A 22,103-nucleotide genomic window follows, 5' to 3' on the forward strand; every position below is an offset into this window, starting at 1 on the left:
AGATTTCAAAGCACATTCAGTCTCTTAGTGAATTATGAAACCACAAAAATATTTTCTGATCAATTAGAGAATGTGAATCAGGAAAAGAGTAATCTATCCATGGGTTTTGGTTTTTGTTTAAAGATGTATTTATTTTAGAGAGAGGGAGAGAGAGCAAGCATGCCGGGCAGGGGGAGGGGCAGAAAGAGAGAGAATCCTCAAGCAGACTCCCCAAGCTGAGCATAGAGCCCAACCAGGGCTGGATCCCACAACTCATAAGATCATGCTCTGAGCTGAAGTCAAGTTGGATGCTTAACTGACTGAGCCACCCAGCATGGATTTTAGTATCAACAAATTTGGTTTGTTTTGGAAGAGGTTGCCACTTAGAACTTTCCTTTTACTGAATTTAGTTCATATTCAAAACTGAAGTCAATGCCTTACCCTAATCTTTAAACCTTGGTTTTGACAACTGTAGTTTGGCAGGCAAGCTACTTTTTAGAACAAAGTATCTCACAGTTAAAGACTGCAACTTTAGGGAATAAAATTCAGAATAAATGAAAAGAATAAGCCACAACTAAGTATGAGTTATTTCAGAAGGGTGAAAATGGGTTAGAACTTTTTAAAAAAGATTTATTTATTTTTAGAGAGTGGGGAGTAGAGGGAGAAGGTGATGGAGATAATCTCAAGCAGACTCCCCACTGAGTATGTAACCCAATACAGGGCTTGATCCCAGGACCCTCAGATCATGACCTGAACCCAAATCAAGAGTCAGACACCTGGGTTGCCTGGGTGGCTCAGATGGTTAGGTGTCTGCCTTTGGCTCAGGGTCTCAGGATCCGGCCCTACATTGGGCTCCCTGCTCAGCAGAGAGCCTGCTTCTCCTACTCCCTCTGCCTTTCCCCTCCATTTGTGCACATTCACTCTCTCTCAAATGAATAAATAAAGTCATTAAAAAAAAAAAAAGAATCAGACACTTGGAACCAACTGAGCCATCCAGATGCTCTGCTGGGTTAGAAATTTTATTAATATCCATTCTTTTTTTAAAAAAGGAAAAACAATCTTATTCTTTAAATAGATACTAAAAGGGCACTAAGATTTGAAGGGAATTTGATATGCCACCCCAAAACATGCCTCTTTGACATAAGAATTGTTTTGAGGTGAAGGCATTAGAGTTCCTGAAATCCGTTATCTATCTACAAGAAGAACCTCCCCAAAGAAATCAATTGTCATAAATCCCCCACCGGAAGTGACTCTGTACCCAGATACTGTCACACACTAGCATGTCTCCTATTTTCCTGAAGGCCCATATGTCTTCCCAAAGTTGTCTGCTTTTCCAGAAGTGCCTCCTTTTCCCTTCTCCTAGGAAGTTAGATATATGCACCCCTAGTGTATAAATGACATACAACTTTATGTTAGACCACAAGTTCTCCCCACCCTTTTGAGTTACTCATCTCTGGGCACTTCCCTGTGTGAGTGGGAATTCACATGCTAATAAACTTCTTTGTTTTCTTTTATTCATCTGCCTTTTGTCATCCCAATTTATAGGACCCCAGGTAAAGAATCTAAAAAAAGGTATAAGGACAAAGAACTTTTTCTCCCTATAGTTTCTACACCCATTCCTTATTTTAAAAAGTAGCAGCAGCAGCATTAAGAAAACCAGGAATAGTAAGCTATTTACTTTTTTTTTGTAAGCTATTTCTTTAATATAAATTTAAAAAGATCTTTCTAAAATCAATAGTCAGAACCAGGATGCCTGGGTGGCTCAGTCAGTTGGGCTTGTGATTCTTGGTTTCGGCTCTGGTCATGATTTCAGGGTCCTGGGATCAAGCCCCGTGTCAGGCTCCCACTCTGCAGGTAGTCTGCTTATCTCCCTCTGCCCCTCTCTGACCTCATGACTCTCTTTCTCTAAAATAAATAAAGTTAAAAAAAAAAACACAACAAAACCAATAGCCAGAACCATTCTTTTTTTTTTTTTTTTTTAAGATTTTATTTATTTCTTCATGAGAGACACAGAGAGAGAGGCAGAGACTTAGACAGAGGGAGAAGCAGGCCCCCTACAGGGAGCCTGATGCAGGACTCAATCCTAGGACTTCAGGATCATGACCTGAACCAAAGGCAGATGCTCAACCACTGAGCCACCTAGGTAACCCACCGGAATCATTCTTAACTATGAAATCATAAGAAAGCATTCCCTTAAAATAAAAAAAAAAAATTAATGGTGGACTCTCTGAGTATTTACCAAAGTTCTGGATGGTCTGGACAATGCAGTGACACTTATAAACTAGATATAATAAGTATAATATTATGAAGGAGGAGGCAAAATCAAATGTTCACTTCCGCTGAACTGGTTTACCAATCTCACTAAAACTCACCCATGCAAAAGGTTTAACTGAAAAACTATTAGATTTAACAAGAGAAGTGAGCAAAGTGGCTGGATAAAACACAAACATCTAAAAATCAAAAGCCTTTCTGTGTACTAGCAATAACAAGTACAAGATATAATAGAAAAAAGTGCACATTGACAGTGTGCAAGATGTAAAATCTGAAGAACTTTGCTAAAAGGTAAAAAGAAGATCCAAATAAAGAGACAGTAAAAAGTTGTCAATTCTGTGCATATTACTCACAGCAGTGTGTCTCTAAATGGGGTCTACGGATGACTGCCTTAAAATCCCTTGATGCTTGTTAAAATGCAGATTCTTGGGCTGGACCCAGACTTAGCAGAATCACAAGAGGGGGAAGGGGAAGTTTTCAAGAAAGCTGTCTTCTTACCAAGCTCCCTGAATGATCCCAATACACATTAAAGTTTAGCAACCACAGCTTTGTAGGTTCATAAAATTTCAATAAGATTCCAACCTCATCTAGAATGAATGAGAGCCAGTACGGGGGCTGCCCTAACATTTGTCAAAGTAGATCATAAACTTAAAGTATATAAGTACGGTACATCATAAGCTTCAGCAATAAAAATAATGTGGTTTTTTATTGCAAAAAACAACAAACAAATCAACTTCACAGAAGAATCCCAAGACAGATTCTTGCATTAAGTAAAATTGTTTCCATGTGTTAATTATTGCATCACAAGAAAACGGCTGCATGTTTTAAAACCCAATATGGAGGCTATGTTTGGAATGATTTGATGCTACATGCAAGAAAAGCAACTTGACTGGGAAGGCCACAGGTACATGTGTGTAAGGAATAATTATATTACTTAAAATTTAAAAATTATCTGTCTATTTTTATTGGGCGGGATGAAGTAGAGGGGGAGAGAATCTCAAGCAGGCTCCATGTCCAGCTCAGAGCTGACACAGGGCTGAATCTCACAACCCTGAGATCATGACCTGAGCTGAAATCAAGAGTTGGATGCTCAACTAAATGAGCCACCCAGGTGCCCCAAAATGTTTTTTTTTTTTTTTTTTACTTTTTGATCAGTCAAGTACAGACCTAGAAAAATACCATGGAGAGAAGTATGGAGGTGAAAGAAATTGATTATACTCACAGGTCCTACAAGAGGGAGGTATGGCATTCCACTCGGAGACTACATGGGAGGATGCCCAAGGAGTGGGCTCAACCAAGCAGGTGGGAAGCAGAGAGGGGACAGGAGAAGAAACGAGAGAGGGAGAACCCATGTGCAAGTGCCTTAACTGGGGATCACAGGAGAGGGCATAAATAAAAGAAGTGGAGGCGTTTCACCAGTGCATTTGAATGTCACTAGGTCACAGACAGGGGAGGGTAAGAAGGGATACTCATGGCAGGGACCAGCTTTATCACACTGGTGCACCTGGCTGCCTATAATGGTGCTTATAGCCCATTAGTAGGGATATTGAAGCATCAGGAAAATATGAAGTTTTTAAAAGTTATAAGGCAATTGATCCTATGATGCTTTAACATCATTAACAATACCAACTGGGATGGATAACACTTGCATCTGGGTTGTGGAGATGTTAAGGGTGAACAGGACAGGGAGTCTCTGGGTGGCTCAGCAGTTTAGCACCTGCCTTCAGCACAGGGCGTGATCCTGGAGACCCGGGATCGAGTCCCATATCGGGCTCCCTGCATGGAGCCTGCTTCTCCCTCTGCCTGTGTCTTTGCCTCTCTCTCTCTCTCTGTGTGTGTGTATGTCTCTCATGAATAGAATAAATAAATAAAATATTTTTTTAAAAAAGGGTGAACAGGACAGTCTGATTTAGCCACTGGAAGGCAAACTGATAAAGGTGACAGCTAGGAAAAGTGCTATTGGGCATTTGATGAGAAAATATGCAACCAGGCACCCTACTCTATGGGCAATAACCAAGAGCACAGACCAGGTATCACTGATTTTAGAAGAATCTATACATTAGATTGGTTACATTATGAAAGATCTTTACCTCTTAGCCCATTCCTCATAGTTTGGCCTGTACCTATCCAGTTAATAATGTCATATAGTAAGAGGTACCCTGAATGGACAAACTCCTCCTTCCCTGGCTAGTAAACAGTCAAGGGCCAGTCTGTTACCATTTGGGTTAGGGACTCATGGATTTGTTGCATAGGGGAACAATGTTTTGTGCAGTCTTTGAAGGATTAGAAAGGGCTGCTGAAAGGTGCTGGTTGGCAGTTATGATTTGATTTTGTTTACGAAAGGCTGCTATGCTGGTGCCATTGCTGGCTGCTCCTGTGGTTATGGCAAGTCCTATTACGATGGGAATAAATACTGTCTGTTTGCCTGGCCTTCTTGGGTTGATGGAAATGGGGAAGTACCTAGTGAATAAAGAACTATGGGAATCCCCAATGTAACCACTGCACCCTAGGGTATGGTTTAATTAGGGAAAACATGCAGGGGAGTCAACATAGTAAAATACATAAATAAAGTGCTGTGTCTGAGTTTGGGCCACAATAGTATTGGAAGGTGTCATTCAGAGAATGCAGTACCTGTGAGAAAGAGGTGTTGTGCTTAACCAAGGGAAAAGAGTGATTGTGGTGGTCATGGTTGGAGACACAAGGCAAGAAATTGTGGTGAAAATATGGGGGAGGGTGGGTAGGAAAAGGAAAAGGAAAAGACACCAGGGAATGGGTGATTGTCTCCTCAGAAGTAAAGGGGATGACAGATATCTGGCAGGTGCCTCCAGAGGAAAGCAATAATCTCCATCAATTTTAGTAACCTATACCAAATTTCCCTTTAGGCATGGAAGTGTAGGGTGTACGTTTTAGCAGAGAGCAAGGAGTGTACTAGAACCATGGGCTAAAGCAGACAGCAAACTCAGGCAGAAAAGTAAAATATATCCTGTGTCTTCTTAATGCCATAGGAGAGGTTGGCCACGGGGTTCCCTGAGGTGGAGATTTTAGTGTAAGAAGTAAAGTCACCCTCCAATGGTGATGTCTTGGATTGGAGCAACATCACTTGGGGCCATATCATCTCCAGCTGTGAGCTTCTGGGCTGGGGCAATGTTGTCTATGATGTGGGATTGAGTATGTCCACTTGAGTGGGTCTTCAGACTATAAACCAGTGAAAGCACCCAGATCAGCAGTAACCAGACCAATAGTCAACAAAATGGGGTACAGCTGCACTTGACAGGGTTTTTGTTTTAGTTTTTGGTGGAAGTTTAGGTTCAAATGGTTCTCTTATCAGAGAAGCAAGAAAAGCAAGCTTTCTGGCCAGTATCTATGGTTAATGAGTCCCAGAAGAGTATGTGCCCTTGATCTGGCCTCCAGCCCTATGAGATGGGGATAAGACTGAACATTTATAAAAATAAGTTAAGAGGGCAGCCTGGGTGGCTCAGTGGTTTAGCGCCGCCTTCAGCCCAGGGCGTGATCCTGGAGACCTGGGATCCAGTCCCACGTCAGGCTCCCTGCATGGAGCCTGCTTCTCCCTCTGCCTGTGCCTCTCTCTCTCTCTCTGTCTCTCATGAATAAATAAATAAAATCTTAAAAAAAAAAGTTAAGGGGGGGGTACCTGGGTGGCTCAGTTGGTTGTGTCTGCCTTTGGTTCAGACCATGATCTCAGGGTCCCAGGATCAAGCCCTGTGTTGGGCTCCCTGCTTGGTGGGGAGCCTACTTCTTCCTCTCCTTCTGCCCCTCCCCGTGGCTCGAGCTCTCTATCTCAAATGGATAAATAAGATCTTTATAAAAAATAAATTAAGGCCTGGGACAAGATAGAGAACTTTAGAGTTTACTTGTTGTATTACTTGTTGTATTAGTATATGAAAAGGAGAACATATGTCTCTCAATTAAACCAACTGAGACCTATCATGAAAGTTCTATCAACTACCCCCTTTCAAGAGTCCAGCATTATGTATTTTGAAATGTGCAAATGTGTGTCTTAGTTACTACCAGTAATGTTTGCAAATCTGAAGGGAACAAGGAGTGTTTTGGGAGATCCATGTACTGTGGCCTTAATACATGCAGAAGCATGTGTGATTTAGATTTATATTTTGGCTATCTGTGAGACGAGAGATTTCTAAAATATTTTCCTTGAAGGAGATAATTTTTAGACAGTGGCCCAAGTTCATAATAAATGTGAGGATGTTGCCATAAGTGGCCAGGGCATCCGGCGTTAAGAGACTGTCTGAAGTCTGGCCAAGAATGTTGTTTCTCTGGTTCCATTCTTTATCAGGGACGTTCTTGCGAAGGGATAGAAAGCAACATTCTACGGGCCTCAAGTGATGGCCAGTAGTACATAGGACATGGACCTCCACTGCTATTCACCCAGTCAATCCCAAGAGGGTCTCCAGGTAGTCACAGGGACTGGGAGAGCGGTAACCTCCTCTAGCATCCTGGCATCTGGCAAGAAACCAAGGACAGGAGAAGCAGATAGAATATGCCAGGGGGTCCAAGCTTGGCTCCATCTTGTCTTAAGGAAGCCCCAGGAGACATCACAAGCTTGTGTTCTGATCCAAAGCATAAGATGCAGTTGGCTAGGGAGGGTCGTAGGCTCAGGATCTGTGAGAGTCTCTATTTCCAGGAGAGCCCCATAGGTGGCCAGTCACTGGTTGTTTCGATGGAGTATTACATGAGATGGAGAAGGGCAGTTTCTTTCATCAGAAGCCCTGGGGCAACCAGGGCCACCATAAATGGTCCACAGATTCCAGGAAGTATGAAAAGAGGTTGCCAACACCTCTATGGTGAAGGAATTTTTGAAGGCACTAACAGGGGTGCCTGTTGATTCTTTTTAATGTTTTTCCAGTTTGTTTGTTTATTTAAGTAATCTCTACACCAAGGTGGGACTCGAACTCATGATGCCTAGATCAAGAGTCACATGCTCTTCTAACTGAGCCAGCCAAGGCACTCCCCAGGATATACCCAATCCCCCATCCTAGACAACATTGCCCTGGCTCAGTTGAATTTAACTGAGTAAAAATAAAAAAAAAATAAAAAAAATAAAGAAAGTAATGAGGAATAAGGAAATTATGAATAAATGTGCTGGGAAAAATCCATTTTAAAATGGGAGAGGGCACCTTGGTGGCTCAATGATTAAGCATCTGCCTTTGGCTTAGAATCATGATCCCAGGGTTCTGGGATGGAGTCCCACATTGGGCTCCCTCTAGGGAGTCTGCTTCTCTCTCTGCCTATGTCTCTGCCTCTCTTTCTGTGTCTCATGAATAAATAAATAAAGTCTTTTTTAAAAAGAAGTAAAATAGGGCAGCCCGGTTGGCTCAGCGGTTTGGCACCTGCCTTCATCCCAGGGCGTGACCCTGGAGACCCCGGATCGAGTCCCACGTCAGGCTCCCTGCATGGAGCCTGCTTCTCCCTCCGCCTGTGCCTCTGCCTCTCTCTCTCCATCTCCTCTCTGTGTATTCTCATGAAAATATAAAATCTTAAAAAGTAAAATAGGTGAAAACTTCATAGATACATTCCAGGTGAAATAAAGAGTAAAATATAAAACTTGAAGCTATAACATGACTGAGAAACTGAGGTGAATATTTAGGTAATGTCTGGATACAGAAGCATTTTCTGAAGTTTTTATTTATTTATTTATTTATTTAAAGATTTTATTTATTTATTCATGAGAGACACACAGAGAGAGGCAGAGACACAGGCAGAGGGAGAAGCAGACTCCATGCAGGGAGCCCGATGTGGGACTCGATTCCAGGACTCTGGGATCACGCCCTGAGCCGAAGGCAGATGCTCAACTGCTGAGCCACCCAGGCGTCCCCATTTTCTGAAGTTTAGAAACAATTAAGAAATCACAAGAGAAATATTGATATCCTTGACCACATAAGGCTAAACTTTTGGAAAATTAAAAGGTAAATGACAAACTGGGAAAATATTTACATGTAATATGACAAAGGGCTAATATTCTTTGTATGTAATGTCAGTATCAATAAGAAAACAACTAATGTGTCAAAAGGAAAATGGGCAAAAGGCTTGAACAAAGATTTTATAGAAGAATTACAAATGTCCATATTAAATACATAAAAATGTTGTCAACTTCCCCAACAATTAATGGAATGAAATTTAGAAATAATGAATTTCCATTTTTACCCTATCCAAGAGGCAAATATATGTACGTATGTGTGTGTGTGTGTATATATATATATATAAATGGTAATACTTAATACAGGTGAAGGTGTAGATAAATGGGTACTCTCTATACCACTGTTGATAAATGAGCCAGGCCCTCTTACACATTTTGGAAAACAATATGGTCTTAAGTATTAAGAGACTTAAGAAGGCTCCTATCCTTTGTATTTCTACTCACAGAAAGTATACTGAGTTGAACTGTGTCCCCCTCAAAAAAGACATGTCCAAGTCCTAACCCCTGACCTTATCTGGAAATAGGACCTTTGTAGATATAATGAAGTACCGTGAGAAGAAATCATCATGGATTTAGGGTGGGCACTAAATCCAATGACTGGTGTCCTTACATAAGGAGAGGACACAGACACACACAGGAAAGAAGCCCATGTGAAGACAGAGGCAGACTCTGGAGTGATGTTGCCACAGTCCAAGGAGCTCCAGGAGCCACCAGAAGTCAGAAGAGGCAAGGAAAGGTTCTCTCCCTAGAGCCTTCAAAGGGAGCATGGCCTGGCTGACACCTTGGTTTTGGGTTCTTGGCCTCTGGAACAGTGAGAGAATAAATTTCTGCTGTTTTTAAGCCGCTACAATTGTGGTGGTGCTTGGAGACTAATAGCTATGGAAACAATCGTTGATATGAATGAAAGTTTATATGTAGAGATGTTCATCTCTGCATTATTTGTTACAGCAAAAATTAGGAAAAACTTAAAGCAATGAAAACTAAATGAAGGGGATCCCTGGGTGGCGCAGTGGTTTGGCGCCGGCCTTTGGCCCAGGGCGCGATCCTGGAGACCCGGGATCGAATCCCACGTCGGGCTCCCGGTGCATGGAGCCTGCTTCTCCCTCTGCCTGTGTCTCTGCCTCTCTCTCTCTCTCACTGTGACTATCATAAATAAATAAAATAAAAATAAAATAAAAAATGAAAACTAAATGAAGGGTTAAATAAGCTATAATAAATATATCTATAATATATTGTAAGCCATTAAAAATATTTTTTTAAAGATTTATTTATTCATTCAGAGAGAGCGAAGAGAGAAGCAGAGACACAGGTGGAGGGAGAAGCAGGCTCCATGCAGGAAGCCCGATGTGGGACTTGATCCTGAGCCTCCAGGATCACACCCCAGGCTGCAGGCGGCGCTAAACCGCTGCGCCACCAGGGCTGCCCATTAAAAATATTTTTGAAGAATTTCTAATGTCCTAGGAAATATAGTACAGAAATAGAAAATTCAGAATACAAAAAGTGTATGTACAATGTGACCCCCAAATGCATATGTATTTAATATGCATACTTATGTGTATGAAAAATTGGTATGGATAACAAGAGTAAAAAGTCCCAAGTGGAAAATATCACATAAAGTCAACAGTATACTAAAAGAAAATAAACCATGACCTAGGAGAGTTTATCCCAGGAGATATATAATTATTATTATTGATATAATGCAATATATTAATAAATCAAATAAGAAAAACCCTAGGAAGATACTGGAAAGACATCTGATAAGATTCAGTGCTCATCCCTTACAAAATATCTAGGAAAATGAGGAATACAGTGAGTATCTCTCACAAACCATCAGCCAATATCTTTCTCTGGTGTGAAAAGAAAGCATTCCTATTAAGCAAAACTAGCATGAATGAATAATCTTACAATGATTATTAACACTGTTTTGACAGTTTTACCAATTCAGTAAGACAGGAAAGAGAAATAAGAGGTCTAGTTACAAGAAATATGGAAATAGAATTATTTTCTGCAATACTAGGACCAGAGAATTAATTAAAATATTATTAGAATTAATGAGTGTTCATATAAAGGGTTGGATAAAAGACGAAAAGTCAAACAGAACTTTTAATTATACAGAAAAAATAGAAATAATAGATTTATAATAGCATTAAAAAGCCATAAGATATCTAAGACTATAATAAGAGATATACATGAAAAAAACCCCACAAAACTCAGAGACACACAAAAAACTTAAATAAATGTTCCTGGAGGGTTAATTAGAGTACAGTGAAGAAAGCCACTCTTGCCACATTAATTTAGAGATATCCAGAATTCAATTAAAAAAAACTCAAGAGGATTAGTTTGGAATTTGACAGTGTTTCTGAAGTTCGCCTGGAATGAAACACATTGTAGTTGAAACACAACTACGTATAAGAATTTGTGTTTAAGTCCCTTTTTAAAAAATCCACTTAATAATCCAGAAGGAAGTTAGTTTTGTTTGGAGATTCACAAAATAAGTCATTCAATGTCTCTGCCTGTTCTTTCAGCTGTTAAATTAATAAAGAAGAGATCAGCATCCATTACTTCAGAGGCTTCAAAACTGAAGGATATTTTCTTTATAAAGTTGTGGGGATTTTTTCCTGCCTGTTATTTCTTTGCATTTTATTCCTTTACCTGGCTAATTTCCCCTAGGGGAATGTGAGCCTTTGCAAAGTTTTGTGGCTATTTAAAAGTACCCCTTGAAACCATTTAATTTACTGATTAGACTTTATTTTTATACTGGCATAAAAACAGGTTGGTATAATAAAAGAGTGATCTAGAATCAATCCCAGCTCTGTCTCTTTTGCAGTGTGTTCCAGTTTATTTTTGAAAAGTTGACTAATATATCAACCTCCAATATTTGCTGTGAGGATATAGTCAAATATTTATTTATTTATTATTATTTTTAAAGGTTTTATTTATTCATGAGAGGCACACAGAAAGGGGGGGGAGAGAGAGAGAGAGAGAGAGAGAGAGGCAGAGACACAGGCAGAGGGAGAAGCAGGCTCTATGCAGGGAGCCCAATGTGGGACTCGATCCCAGGTCTCCAGGATCAGGCCCTGGGCTGAAGGCGGCGCTAAACCGCTGGGCTACCAGGGCTGCCCTAGTCACATAATTATTACCTAGCACAGAGCTTGGCACATAGTAGAAACTTAGTACAATTAATTGTAAATTATATACTTTTCAAGCTTCCCTTTCTCTTTATTTTCCCTGGTTTGCTTATGTAATCATTTGCTTTTTTTTTTTTAAGGTTTATTTATTTATTTTGGTGAGGGGAGGGCAGAGGACTGGGGAGAATCCTCAAGCCGACTCCCCACTGAGCTCAGAGCCTAGGCAGGGCCCTATCCCATGACCCTGAGATCATAACCTGAGCTGAAATCAAGAGTCGGGACGTTTGACCGACAGCCATCCAGGTACCCCATAGCCAACTTCTTTTATTTAATTCAATCTCACATTCCGGTTAGAACACAGTTGTTCATACATGTGTCTCCCATGCTAGGCTGTGATTTCTTAGAGAGAGAAGGCACTGTTCTACTCCTCCACACATCCACACAGCTCCTAGCCCAAAGCTCTCTGCATTTCAGATGCCATCCACAAGAAAGAGAAGAAAAAGAAGAGGGAGGGAGAAAGGAAAAGAAGATGTTGATTCTCATGATACATGTAATATGTTTGTACCCTAGCAATACACTTTTATTTTTTTTAAAGATTTTATTTATTTATTCATGAGAAACACACACAGAGAGAGAGAGAGAGAGAGAGGCAGAGACACAGGCAGAGGGAGAAGCAGGCTCCATGCAGGGAACCCGACATGGGACTCGATCCCAGGACTCTAGGATCATGCCCTGGGCCAAAGGCAGACGCTCAAATGCTGAGCCACCCAGGCGTCCCACAATACAATTTCATTATATCTTAAGTTTAATAAAATCTTGGTATTGTAGAAGATGTACTAAATTAGAACAGAGAAGTGAATTGATATGTATAAATCAGACTCCATCAGTGAGGAGCCAAAAATAAACCACAGACTAATACGTTCACAACATTTATTGAATTCCCACTATGTACTTAAAAGATTTCAGGGTTCTGGCTCTTAATTCTATACTGTATCCATAGCTTAACAGTGAAGAAATGTTGATATACTAAGGCAGCCATAGTCTCACGTATTATAAAAGTCAAGTAGTGACTTATGAGTCCCATAACAGCAATAGTAGCCCTGCTTGCTCTACAATATTATTTTTGTTTTACCACATATGGTCTAGGCTCCAGGGCTTTATTTATGGGCAGTGGGGTGGAATTACAGCTGCCAAGAGGACAATGTTAATTTTTTTTTCTTTTTTACTTAGACATATAAAACGAGTACAATTTCCTCAATGTGTAACTAGTACGCTTATATGTCATCAAGTTAACAATCTGAATCTTCAATGAGAATTTTTTTTCAATGAGAATTTTTAAATAGCACCTAACAAAGCTCTGAATTAAATATAAGGAAATGCAAACACATAGGGAGACGGTGACCAATGTTCAGCAAGAGGTAGGATTTACAAAGCAGGTGGGCTTTAAAGCAGTGGGCAAATGTGAATGCATAGAACATGCCTAGCAGGGCATTTTGGTGTGAGAACCAAGAAAATGAGAGTAAGGAGCCATGATTGAGGGCAGCCTGGTGGCTCAGTGGTTTAGTACTGCCTTCAGCCCAAGGCCTGATCCTGGAGACCCAGGATCGAGTCCCACATCGGGCTCCCTGCATGGAGCCTGCTTCTCCCTCTGTCTATGTCTCTGCCTCTCTCTCTGAATAAATAAATAAAATCTTTTTTTTTAAAAAAAGAAGCCACGATTGTATTCAGGTGAGTGGGCAGAAAAAGTCTACAGTAGAGAGGAATTGGAAGAAAAAGAATAGATAAAACGAATAGATAAAACAATAGATAGAATGGGCTCAGATTATATATGGCCTTGAATGTCAACACTAGTACTTGGGTTTGGTCCTAAAAATAAAATACTTTCTCAGGAGGGTCCTGGGTGGGAGAGACTTTATGAAAGCAAAATCCTGGGAAGATGAGCAGATAGCACTGCGCACAAGACTTAAGTGGTCAAGAGGCAGGAAGCAGGGAAATCAGTGTGGGAACCACTGCAGTGTTTTCACATATGAAATCATTATTATTTAACATGATCTTAAAAATCTGTAATGCCTAGGAATTGACTAGAGTTATTTCTGTAGAGCAAACAGTGGAAAAAGAGCAGGAAGCAGTTCTAGGCCAGAGCAGCCCAAGGTTAGGCCTTCTTTGAACCTAATATTTTCTACCAAGGTGATCATAAGTGTCATTAAAGGGCCCGCATGAAAGACATCCTACCCGGCTTTAGAGAATGTGAAACAGGGGCGCCTGGGTGGCTCGGTCAGTTAGGCATCTGCCTTTGGCTCAGGTCCCGATCCCAGGGTCCTGGGATAGAGCCCCACATCAGGCTCCCTGCTCGTCAGGGAGTCTGCTTCTCCCTCTCCTGCTGTCTGCCCCTCCTCCTGTTTGTGTGCTCTCTCCCTCTCTGTCAAATAATAAATAAAGTCTTAAAAAAAAAAAAAGAAAAAGAAAATGTGAAACAGAATGGAATTACCACTAGATAAGAAAGGGAAAGACACATTTCAGAGCGCCCAAACTTGGCAAGACCTCATTGAATAGATATCACCTTTACCTGAGCAGCTATTTGAAAAGTTCTTCACATGTCATACCAAGAGCTGGTATGTATAGAGTTTGAGTGCCAGGCACAGCTAATACTCAGGTAGGTACCATCACCTGCTTTCACAGATGCACACAGGATAGTAACCTGCCCAATGTCACATTGCTGGGAATGCTGGAGCCAGGACTGGGACCCAGGGGGCCAACTCCAGAGCCTTTGCTCCCAATACTACACTCTACTGCTGCACATCCCACCTGCTCTTCAAAACAACCAATGATAAGTAAGTAAGATGAATCTGATTTGCTTGACAAATATTCGTAGAACTCTTACCTGCTAGGCCTTGTCCCCCAAGTACTGAGTTTCTAAGGATGGATGAGGCTTACAGGCTAGTCAGTGAGCCAGACAAATAAGTCCACATTGTATTGATGAACAACAGCAACTCTCAGCTTCCATAAGTTAAGTAACATATCAAAGCACATAGCCAGTATAGAGGGTGGGTAGGCCCGGACTTAAAGGCTGCTATTAACATCTCCAAGTCTGTTTATTCTGAGTAATGTTGTAATTTCCTTTTTGTGGCCTACTGGGCAAAAATAAAAGAAAATCAGACAATAGTATAACCAGGGCTATCTAGTCTGGCCAAGCTTCAACAGAGCCTGGTCTAGGTAAGAAGGAAACATTAAAGGATCCCTGGGTGGCGCAGCGGTTTGGCGCCTGCCTTTGGCCCAGGGCGCGATCCTGGAGACCTGGGATCGAGTCCCACATCAGGCTCCCTGCATGGAGCCTGCTTCTCCCTCTGCCTGTGTCTCTGCCTCTCTCTCTCTCTCTCTCTCTCTGTGACTATCATAAATAAATAAAAATTAAAAAAAAAAAGAAGGAAACGTTAAAGAAAGCCATTGTGATTCCTATGTAATAGGCCAATGAACCACACGTTGGTTCAACTGTTGAAAAATGTATCCTTTCAGATACTAAGTTTCCTATCATTAATAATTTTTGCTAAATTATTTCAGGTGCGTTGGGTGAATCACTCACATCAGGCCACTTTCCTTAAGAAAAACCAGTATAAATCCTTGTGGGTTGAGAAGCTCAAGATGGCCCCAACCAATTAAGTTCCCCAACTATTTCTTATTTTCCCTTCTGCCCCTTTCATGCCCCCTATGGAAGGCCTAGAATCCTCCATTTATATGGGAGGGAACTATCCAAAACTACTTAACTGTACTAGCCTGTGAAATGTGTTTTACCAAGTTTTTGTGGCCCATTACGGTTCCTCAGTGTGAACAACTATTACTCACAATATGATGTTAGCTGCCAGTCCAGTGTAGTGGCAAGATGAAGGGCAGCAAGCATTCATTAGCTGTCTTTACCCTACCAGGGTGCTCAAAGCCATGCCAGTAGTACATCTTGTTAGTCCTTTATTTCTCCAAAGGATGTTGATCAGGACCAATCATACATGTAATATAGGCTGCTAGTCACTATCCAGTGACATGGGGGGGGGTAATAATAAAGGCCTCCCATGCCTTAAATAACTCCTGTTCCAGCCTGCTGCCAAAGTAGCTGAATTTAAGGAAGAGAGGTTTGATCATAGGGAGCTAGTAGGTTTATCAAGAAGATTAACAGGGATTTGCCGAACATGCATTATGAGCCCAACACAACAGGAGACCGGGCATGGTCCATGTGACCAACGATATGGGCCAGAGTTCACCAGAATTATTAAGATAAAAATGTCGTATCTTTCAATGATTTTAAAATCAAATTTATTTTTAGTAAAATGTAAAGTATTTTTGAATACAAGGTAAAGACCTTGTTCATGCAAGGGGTAGCAGCAAGTAGTGGAAGAAGGGCCTGGGGGCAAGTCTTCCATCTACTTTCGCAACCTCATTTCTGAGCATCCTGTGATCCAGCCCCTCCAAATGACCAGAGGCTCGCCAAGCTGCTAAGGGTGTTTGCCAGGCTCTGAGCTAACTGCTGAGAATACACAGATAAATAGAGTCCCTGCCCCCAAGCAGCTCATAGTGAATCTGGAAAGAAGTGCAGCACCAGAGACTTGTATGGGGAATGAGGGAGCTCCAGAGGGAACAACTGACTTGGCACTGGGAGGTGGGGGGGCGGCGGGGGGGGAGAGGAAATGACCCTGGGCTGAGTGTTTGGGGATGTGGAAGCCTCCCTTGCCGCTGCAGTCTATAGCATGCATAGGGGTTCCAAGGCATCCAACTAGTGTATGCAGGAAGCAGAGGTTTGTGGTGCTCAGAGCAGAGAGTGGTGGAAGATGAGCTGGGTTGGGGGGAGCAGGTGCCAATCATGAGAATGACTCCTCTGTAGTTGATGAAGAGCCACTGGAGGCCTCTCTCCTTTGGTTTTTACAACTGGGAGGTGTGCTCACTGTAAACACTTTAGAAGGTACAGATCAGAAAAAAGATGAAAAGTATTCAGAAAAATGGATACCACATCCTCTGAGGAAAGGATGTGAAGGTGGACATGACTATATTTGCATTTATAAGGAAGAGTTGGGGCAGTTGAAGGAAGTCAAGAGACTAGACACCTCAATGAAATTAAAGACGTGGAGGGAGTAGGGTATGGTACAGCTGGACGGATACATAGTGACGCTCAGAGAACGGGACACTGAGGTTAAGATTTCTGAGGTGAAAATGTACCAACTGGATAAGAATTTGGGTGGAATGTTGGGAGAAAACAGCTATGGATTTAGTTGGAATACTAAAAAGGTCCAGTGGGTTTGGAGAACCGATTTATGGTCAGATGATCCAGGATGGTGCCATCGCCAAAGGTTATGACAAGACTCAGGGAGGAAGGGAGGCAGGGAAGATGCGGGGCCAGGTCCTCAGTTACTCAGGAAATGAAGTGACTGGGAGCTGGACAGAGAGCAGTGCTGAGAAACTGTGGAAGGTGGTTTACCCTGTTTGGCCTTAAGATGGTGATGACATGCCTTTATATGTAGTGACCAATATAGAAGAGCGAGAGAGCAGTCAGCCAAAAGGCCAAGGGCTTTATTAACCATGGAATCCCTGGGGTGCAGAGGACAAGAATGGGGGAGAATCAACAGAGGACCAGAAGTGAAAGTGTTAAGGAGTGAAAACACAAGATGTGACATATGGGGGTAAGGGAGGTGGGTATGAGGAGTCTTAATAACACAGTTAGATTGTGCAAGAGGTAGGAGGTCATAGGGTTATGGACACAGGTGGTTGTCCAGACTTGAACAAAGGAAAGAGAATGACTGAAGGGCTCAGGTCTAGTTTCAGAAAAGTGGTAAGAAATGCTATTAAGTTTGCAGAGAGATAGCATGCTATGACACTTCTAATTCTCAGGTATTTCCAAATTCTTTACCATGATTTCTTTTTCTCCTTAACACATTGATCCCACACTATACTATTCCTTACTGTCTACTTCTGGCTGGTCTTCTCCAATAGAATGTAAAGCTCCCCAAGGGCAGGAACGCTGTCTGTTTTGTTCACTGCTCTAACACCAGCACCTAGATGATGTCTGCATATAATAACACTTCAAGAAGTCACACTTGTTGAATGAAGGAATAAATGAATGAGTGAATGAATAAATGATAAAGCCCAGTTAGGATAAGGATATCCCATGAAGTTTGCTAAAACTGCAAGGAGGGTCTTCCTCAGAAGGGAGCTATCTTACAGGGTTCAGTCTTAGTGGGACAGAAAATGTAGGCCAGGGCCTCCTCCCTGGCTGTATCTGTTCATTTGTTTATTTACTCCTTTTTCATGTGACCACTTCTGATCCTAGGAGACTTGGCTTGCTTGTCACTATCTCTTAGAAGCCCCCTGATGTCTCTCTCTTTCTATCCAGGAAAGCTACCCCCTTGCGGGTGCTCTCACGGCACCCAGTGATTCTTCTCTCCATATTACACTTACCCAACTGTATGATAACTATTTACATGTCGGTCTCCCCGACTAGACTGAGCAAGCACAGCTTATCAAACACGCAGGAGAGTGTCTATAAATGTTTGCTGGATATATAAATGGAAATCACTGCACAGGTGAATCAGATCAATAAGAGCCTATTTTTCTTCCTTGAAGCTCAATTTTGTCATACCCAAATTCATACTTTGGTCCACTGAGCAATGGGACTTCTGTTGTGAGGGCAATCAGGTGGGAAACAGCTCAGTTCCCAGCACCAAAGATAAGTTGGAGTCTTTATGTTTAAGATAAGAGGGATCCACTGTCTGCTGTGTGTCCATTCCCCTGCCCGTCTGACCACAGGCAAGCTTGTGATACTATGATGGAGCACTGAAGTGCACAGGCTACCCTGACAACCTGTCATGCTGCCCAGATGAGAACATGAAAGAGCACCCAGGGAACTTTTTAAAAATGTCTGATTTGGTCTAAAGTGCAGCCTGGATTTTTACAGCTCTTTGGATGATCCTATTGTTTACTTGCCAGGGTTGAGAATCTCTACCCCCAGCAACTTGACATTTTCTCCTGGCACATGGCGCTGTCCAAGGTAGCCACACTTCAGGCATGTCTTCACCCCAAAGTCTGCCCAGGCAAGCCATGGCCAAGGGTCACTGGTTGTTTGAACAACCCAGTGGAAGGGCACCACACTTTGGGAGGATAACAGAAGCCAAATCACACAGTTAATTGTACTGGAGGAAACCACAGCTTTGTGTTCAATCTAAATAAAACTGCATTGTCCAAGAGCCCCGCATGGCTATTTAAATTAATCCAAATTTTTAAAAATTTTAACTAAAAGTTCAATTCCTCAGTTGCACACTCAAGTGCTCAATAGAGAGTGGCTGATGAATTGCATAGTGTGGAAACAGAACATTTCCATTACCATAGAAAGTTCTATTGGCTAATGCTAACAATAACAAATCCCTTTTTTCTGAAAATAACTTGTGGCTATATTCATTTTCTGCTAACCATGGGCAAAATCGTTTGCAGAGGGTAAACAAACTGTACTTCTGCTCATTCCTTCTCAGCTGCCACACCTAGATGACTGAGTGTGGCCCTTTATACCCCTTTTCTAGAATGAGAACTACAACAGGAATGAGCAAAAGTTCTTCCGAACAGCCCCAGATATGTATTAGGGCAGCAGTGGCTTTCCAACTTTTTTGATAGTGACTGACAGCAAACAAAAATATTTTACATTACAACCCAATATACAGATATATATGAATATAATTGAAACTTAATGTTTTACAAGTCAATATTTAGCCTTACTACAAATTTGGCACTTGGATATTTTCTTTATTATTCTATTATATTGTATTTTCTGTTTCATTATAAAAATCAATCTACTTCACGTTTTCACAGCCTTGGTGACTAGCAATTTGAAAAACTAGTATCTCAAGATATAAGTTGGACACGCAAACCTGGGGATCAACCTCACACCTCAGAGTTAATAACCAGCTAGATAATAATTCATGGCTAACATGTATTGGGCACTTACTATCTGCCAGGCACTGTGTTAAATGTCTTATATTCATTATCTTTCTCAAGTCTCATAATAACCCCACAGAATAGGTTACCTAAGAAGTGGAGAGGTCTGGGATTTTATGCTATTTGCACGAGTAATCCTGCCACAGTTTCATGGATGCTGGGAGAAGACTCAGGACTCCTGGGTCAGGGACAAAAGACTTTATTACTCTCAGCAATAGCAGTAGCTGGAGTATCTGCATTTTCTTGTAACAGTTTTCCAGCTCTAATTCCTGCTGAGTGTCAAAAAGAGGGCCATGTGACACCTGCAAACATAGTGAACAGCATTCCTGGAGAGGAACCCTGACCTGGGGAAACTCATAATAGATGTAAGCATGCCCGCCTTTTGCTTCAGAGGGCAACACTACCTCTCTCATCCAAGACTGTTCACTACACAAACATCCTTAGGACAAAAGTGCAGTCAGTACCTCTCTTTGTAAAGACCTGTCATGGGATGCACAAAGAACTGTCTACCAACAGTAGGTACCACAGTATCTATAATAGTTTAAACAGGATTAAGTAACTTATTCAAGGTTACACAACTAGTGATCCAGGTCTGAATAATACCCAAGCCTGTGCTGATGACACCTTCTTTCATAGCCAATGGATAGTACAATAGGAAGAGAGAAGATTTTAGTCACTTACTTAGTCATTCAGATGTGAAATCTGCTCCTAGATGAAGCAATTAACTATACACAATTTATAATAGGCCTTTTTTTTTTTCACAGTTTCTTCAAGGATCCCATAAGAAGAGTATCATAGGAACAGGGATTGATAAACTTTTCCTATATAGAACCAGATAGTAGAGATTTCCAGCTTTATACACCAGATGAGCTGTTTCAAATTTTTGACTCTATGGTGGTAGCACAGAAGCAGTCACAGGTAATATGCAACCAATGGGCATGGCTGTATTCCAATAAAACTTTATTTACAAAATAGTTTGCCAACCTCCCTCCTGAGACAACTCAGTGGGGTACAAAAAAATTATATAATTTCTATATGCGAAGAAACAATGGTTGAATTGGAAAGACAAAGTAAACATGCCACAAGCAAGAAAAGCAGGAGATTCTTGAAACTGAAGTGAGCATAGGTTCAACATCAGAGTCCTGTTAAGTCAGCCTCAATAGAAAATATGTCAAGAACAAGTGTAAAATATTCATAGGCTAAAAGAATGGGGTCTACACATCATCTTTCTGTGATGACTGTGGTCATGCCAAGAGTCTAAGAAATAAATTATCTGACTTCCTAAGGCTTTTTCTATCTCTTAGAAATGCTCAGTAGGGGAGCCGTTATCATTGAAAACAATCCTCTTTAATTTCTCATGTGATGAAATGAGTTAAAACCTATGTTATGAATAAAGAGGAAGTAACAGTGAAGAAAAAAAGATACTCTGGGCGAGGGACCATGCTAGGAATTTCACAAATATTGTCCAATAGCTAATAAAGAACACCATTTCGGAACTGCCAAATTTATGGCCCTATAAGTGAACACTCACTGGTTCAATGGCCATTGATCACTGTGTGCCACTGTTTGATCACAGTGGTATCCTTTCCCCAAATCAGTTAATGGAAAAAATTTGTCATTGTTTTTACATGCATACATAGGAAATACAAATTTTGGTATACAAATGGCAACCCATTCCTCTACATATAAATTGATTTTTATGCCACATATAAGCTCAAATTAAAATGGAAAAACACCAATCAAAATGTCATAGAAAAAATAATCAGCTTATTCAGGAACAATTCTATTAGCTACTAATATTACAGGGCGATATATATTGTTCTTGTGAACGCTGTGCTGTCACTGACAAGACTGGAAAATTTTTCAAAATGACATAAGTCTAGGGCATGAGGGAACATAATGCCACAAGAAAGAAAAATCGTCACCCATAAGTTAATATTCCTGCCACTGCATGTAGGTATATTTTAGTTACCAGTGTTTCTATGTAAATCTAATTTAAGTTTTTTTTTTAAGATTTTATTTATTTATTCATGCGAGTCCCACATCAGGATCCCTGCATGGAGCTTGCTTCTCTCTCTGCCTATGTCTCTGCCTCTCTCTCTCTGTGTGTCTCTCATGAATAAATAAATAAAATCTTTTAAAAAAATAAAATAAAATGCTTTACAATGGTATCAATATTTCTTAACACCTTTCACTCATGAATCACAGAATGAAAAATTTGAAAGACTGTCTTAGTAACAAGCCCCATTTAAATAATATTATGCCCATTTTGGCAATGTACAGTTTTTTTTCCTTGGTTTTTTTCTTTGTTTTTTACTTTTTCTGTAGGCTATAGTCCCAGTTTAGAGCCCAACACAGGGCTTGGACTCATAATCCTGAGATCAAGACCTGAGCTGACACCAAGAGCTGGATGCTTAACCAACCGAGACACCCAAGTGCTTATTTTTGTTTTTTTAAAAATAATCTCTTAAAAATAAATAAATAAATAAATAAATAAATAAATAAATAAATAAATAAATAAATAAAAATAAAAATAATCTCTTGCCCTAACATGGGGCTTGAACTTATACCCCCCCAGATGAAGCGTTGCATGCTCTACTAACTGAGCCAGCCATGTGCCCCTTGGCTATGTACAGTTTTAATTTATGCTTTAAAACTTCCAATTATTACTACTTAAAATATTTCTTTGGAAGCTAAGTCATTATAAGTGTCAAAAGAAAACCAGGAAGTAGTCTGCTTTGTTAATAAATGATATGTTTGATGAACAGTAAGCTTATGCTATTTTCGGAGACATTTATGTTTACATTTAG

General features: G+C 40.8%; 1 protein-coding gene across 6 annotated transcripts in view; it reads right to left on the reverse strand.

Moving 5' to 3' along the window:
- TMEM150C (transmembrane protein 150C) overlaps positions 1 to 22,103 on the reverse strand; it is an 86,007-nt gene that overhangs the window by 42,272 nt on the left and 21,632 nt on the right. The window contains exon 1 of one of the 6 annotated variants that reach the window (XM_072810193.1): positions 14,213 to 14,454. The exons of the other annotated variants lie outside the window; for them this stretch is intronic. The gene's annotated coding sequence lies outside the window, so the exon portion shown is untranslated. Of the gene's footprint in view, positions 1 to 14,212; positions 14,455 to 22,103 lie in introns of those variants that run through there. 6 annotated transcript variants of the gene reach the window in all.

The sequence above is a fragment of the Canis lupus genome, chromosome 33, assembly GCF_048164855.1.
Source record: "Canis lupus baileyi chromosome 33, mCanLup2.hap1, whole genome shotgun sequence".
Classification (NCBI taxonomy): Eukaryota; Metazoa; Chordata; class Mammalia; order Carnivora; family Canidae; genus Canis; species Canis lupus.